A 5,107-nucleotide genomic window follows, 5' to 3' on the forward strand; every position below is an offset into this window, starting at 1 on the left:
TATCAATTCCAACAATTTTTGCTCTTGCGTGCTATTATGAAAAGATCTCGATGATGTTGTAATGTTGCTCCGATAACCAAAAGCACAAATCTTCAAATCTGCAGTTGTTGGTGTTGGTGCGGTTAGCACTAACGGTCTAACTCAGGTTTTGATGAATGATAAATCAATTTAAGTTAGGTTTGTCGTGATCTAACACTCTAATCGAGTGTGCAGGCTAAGTCCAGATAGGTCGACGGGCTGACCGGATATCTGGCACGAAGTCCAAGGGGGTTGACGGGCTGACCGGATGCTTGGCAAGAAGCCCAGCTACGTCGACGGGCTGACCGGATAGCTGGCGAAAAGTCCAAGCGGGTCAACGGGCTGACCGAACGCTTGGCAAAAAGTCCAGACGGGTCGAATGGCTGACCGGACGTCTGGAAGGTGAGTAAAGGTAAGTCACTGGAAGGGAGTGACTGTGAGGACGCGTTCCCGGGAAAGGAACATTAGGCGTCGATCCAGCTTAGACCTATTTCGGATATCTAAGTCGAGATCGTGACTAGATTCCGGTCTCGGAAAGACGAAATTTAAGTCATACTCCTTTTTATTAAACTATGAACTGAACTAACACTCTGTTTTGCAGGTTATAATTTATATATTTGCCTCGGACTAACCTTGTTTTGCAGGAAAGGTGCTCCCTGAAAAAAGGTGGTCCGGGCGCCCGGAGGGGATCCGGGCGTCCGGGAGGCAAAGTTTATCCAAACGCGTTGTCGCCACGTGGAGCTCACTGGTTGGATCGGCCACGTCCCACCAGGGCGCCCGGAAGGGATCCGGGGCACCCCGAGCTTCATATAAAAGAAGGGGCAAGGGTGGAGCTTCAACAACAACTCTGAATTGACGATCTGCTCTTCTGTGCTCCTGCGACGCCGTAAAGCTCCGACAACGCGCTCTTTTCTTTTTGATTTCTTCCTCTGTCGGTACTGCTTTATTTTTCATTAGCAACTGTACTTTCAATTGTAAAACGATTATTCGAATTGCTAGTGAATTACCCAACGAAAGCACCCTCGTGTGTGGGCCTTGGAGTAGGAGTCGCCAAAGGCTCCGAACCAAGTAAAATTGGTTATTATGTTAGCATTGTTTTAATTTCGTCTTTTCCGCTGCACTTACTCTTGTCGAATTTTTTATAATCACTATTCACCCCCCCTCTAGCGAAACTTCACGATCCAACAGTTGGTATACTGTAATTTATAATTCTTAGAATATTTTAATTATGTATTTATGCTTATTTGGATTCATTAGTTGATTACCCAATGAAAGCACTCTCAAGTGTGGGCCTTAGAGTAGGAGTCATCACAGGTTTCGAACTAAGTAAAAAACTTGACTTTGTTGTTCTTTATTCTTTTTCTTATTTCCACTACATTTTATTCTGATAGATTTTTAAAAAAAGTGAAAAATTCATGAGCAATATTCAACCCCCTTCCTCTCTAGCACTTTCAGAGTTTTTTGGAATTAGTGCTATCACCCCTTCTAATCAGAATTTTAATTAAGTTTTTCATTTCTCGAAGTTGGTTCAACACCACTGGAGTTTATTATTTTTTTCATTTTGCACTACCAATCTAAGACCAAGTCTTGGAACAAGTTTTCCTCATTTTTTTTTGTGAGATTTCAAATGGCCCATCAAAAAAGCTAAAGTATCGCACGTTCACCCCTCTTCTTCTGCAAAGATTTTGAATATTGGAAAGGCCAGATGGAATACTATCTGAAAACTTAAGTTGAAATGTGGATGATCATCCAAACGAGCTTCTCACTACCACTCGATGGCACTGGAAAATCGATAGCCTATGACAACTGGGATCCACGCCTAATGAAGAAGGTCAAAGCCGATGCTAAAGTCACTTAGACCCTACAGTGTGGACTAACTAAAGAGGAGTTAAACCGAGTCAGTCCATTCACAAGTGCAAAGGTCCTGTGAGAGAAACTAATCGAGTTACACGAAGGAACTTCCACACGAAGGTATCAAAAAGAGACTTAATTTTAAATAAATTGTATAATATTAAGATGTATAATGGTGAATCGGTGAGCCAATTACACGCTCGGATCCAAGACATGCTCAACGGTCTTCACGCGATCGAACAAAAAGTGGAGAACCGCGACATAATAAGGTATACCTTTAACGTATTTCCAAGAAATACTTGTGGGCATCCATGGTAGATGTTTATAAAGTTTTCAAGGATCTTTCATTTATTATACTAGACAAGCTATTTTCTGAATTTGAATTGCATAAACAGACTAATGCACGCTATGTCGAGAAAGGAGTTACCTTGCTTGTAGGAAAATTCAAAACTAAGAAGGTGAAGCCCAAGAACCAGCCTGAACCCAAATCTGAAGATGAATCGGATTCCAAAGATGAAGATGAGATCACCATCAAACTAACTAGTCAACCTAGTTCAGAAAATGCTTAAGAATAAAAAGATGATCCAATCCAAGAGTAAGCAGTCAGGTCCAAATCAAAATACGAAGCCCAAATCAGAAGTGACCTACTACGGATGTAACTAGAAGGGGCACTATAAGCTAGAATGCCCAAACAAAAAGTATAGAAGAAGGAAGGCTCTGAAAGCAACGTGGTTCGAGTCATCAGAAGACTCTAAAGAAGAAGAATAAGCTCAAGCAAGCTTTCTTGCTCTATCGATACAAGCTCACGTTACTGAGATCGAATCCGAGATCGAGTTTGAGACCAAATCTAAAACTGAATCTGAGTCTGAGTTAAGCCAAGGATCTGTATCCATTTCCAAAGGGCCAAACAACACTGAAGTTCCCCTCAAGTAGACCAGTTGCATAATTTAATAAATTATTTGATGCGTAAATTAAGTAAGTCTAATATCCAAGTCAAGTTAATCCAAAAAGAGGTAATATCCCTTAAGGAGGAGACTAACCTGAGTTCTTTGACTGAACAAGGTCAAGATAGAATTTCAACTCAAGTCTAACAACTTTAGGAAGAGGATTCCACTTTGAAAAGTCAAGTCAAGGAACTCAAGGACACATTGGAACGGTTTACTTTGAATTCCAATAACCTTGATCTAATTCTTGGAAAACAAAGGGTTATATATAACCGAACCGGACTCGGATACAAGGATAAACATTGATCCAGATCTTACTTGTCATTAGCAAATCGAACCAATAGAAATCCATTCCAAGCATGGGTCTCTAAGTCTAACTTGACTAATCAAGTTAGACTTAATCAATATTGGATCCCTAAGGATTAAATCTATTACTTTGATAGACCTTATCAAGGCTATGATCCTGGGGAAGTCAATAGAAAGAGTATCTTTATTATTAAATAGATTTACTTAATTGATTGATTTACTACTTTCTTTATTTCTGCCTAGATTAGAATGGTTAGATAAGAACTTAAGTTTGATCGACATTTGACTAGTTAGTCCAAGAATTTTCAAAAGGAAAGTTAAACATTCAATTTTCTTAAAAGACTTTGTAGAAGTGGTCATTGCTCCGATAACCAAGAAAGTCCTCGTACTTCACCACAGCTTGGAAGTCAATTATCAAAATGGATATTTAATCTACTAACTGTCAAACCTAAGTCCAATTCAAATATAAATCAATCCTTAGATTTCAAATTAAATTGAAAATAAAAACATCTCACAAAAACATATAAGGTTTTTGATTGAAAACCTAGAAATGGGTGAGATATTAGGATTAATCAATTAAGACTACTTAATCTAACTTTCACAAACTAATCAATTAACATACTTAACATAACTTTCACAAATTAATCAATCCACTTATTTAACCTAACTCCAATTGAATCAAATTCAAATAAATTGATAAAATTCAAATCAATTAAATTCAAGTAATCAAATTCAAATAAATTGATCAAATTCAAATCAATTAAATTCAAGTCAATTAAATCACATTCAAATAAATTGATTAAATTCAAATCAATTAAATTCAAGGCAATTGAATTAAAGCCAAATAAATTGGTCAAATGCAAACCAAATAAAATTCAAATCAACTTTAATATAATTCAAACTTAAATTTTTAAAAACAAAACTTAACATTTTTTAAAATCCAAACATAATTATTTTCCAAAAATTCAAACTTAACATTTTTCAAAATCCAAACTTAAAATCAACTTAAAAGTTAAGATTAATTTAATTTCATCTCACACAAACTTATACGTTTAACTTGTTTGATAACATAAAAAATGGGTGAAATGGAAAATCAAGAAGTTTAATCTATCCAAAATTATTGGTACAAAAAGCATGAAGACAATTATAACTTATTTTTGTTTAGTACACTTAGAAGATAGTTAGAAATGTGCAAGGTGGCATAAGTTGGTTTGTAACTTTCTTATCTTTAAGTCTTTAATTTCTACTTTAAAAAATTGTTTTCAAAATTTATGTTTTTAAAATTAATAAGTTTTAAAACTTTAAACCCTATCTTTCCAAAATCAATATATGTTTTCAAAATTGAGCTATAGACTTAGACTAGGTTACACCCCCCCACCCAAAGAAAGAATTATCATATAGATTTAACCTAAAGGTTAGACATTTTTATATTTAAATATTATTTTTAAAATTAATCATTTTGTTTTACACATGTATGGACTCTAGGGTTTTAGTCATGAGTTACCTAATTTTACAAACTTTTTCAAAATAAAATAATGATTTAAGTACTTTTGTATTCAAAATTTCTGTTCAAAACAAGTAATTAAAAAAACTAAGGCATTAATTGAGGGGGAGTTCCTTATATTTTTCTAAATTATTTTTGATATATGTCAAAGGCGCAGAAAGAGAATTAAAAGTTAAGTTTCAAATTAGGTTTTTTTCAAAATCAAGTACTTTTTTAAAATTTCAAATCAAGTTCTTTTTCAAAATTTCAAAAGATAAATTTTTCAAAAACTAAGTATTTTCAAAACTAGAGTTTTCAAAGAAGTTTCTTAAGTTAAGAGTTATTTTTCATAGGGAGCTTAAGTTTAAAATAGTTAGGAAAACCTTGAAAAGTGTACTTAGCAATTGTAAATTTTGAAAGAGAAACTGAAAAATCTTACTTATTTATGTTTTCAGTTATTCTTAATTTATTATGCTTTACTTAACTTTGAATTGTACTACCATAA

This window comes from Zingiber officinale, chromosome 10A (genome assembly GCF_018446385.1).
Source record: "Zingiber officinale cultivar Zhangliang chromosome 10A, Zo_v1.1, whole genome shotgun sequence".
NCBI classification, from domain to species: domain Eukaryota; kingdom Viridiplantae; phylum Streptophyta; class Magnoliopsida; order Zingiberales; family Zingiberaceae; genus Zingiber; species Zingiber officinale.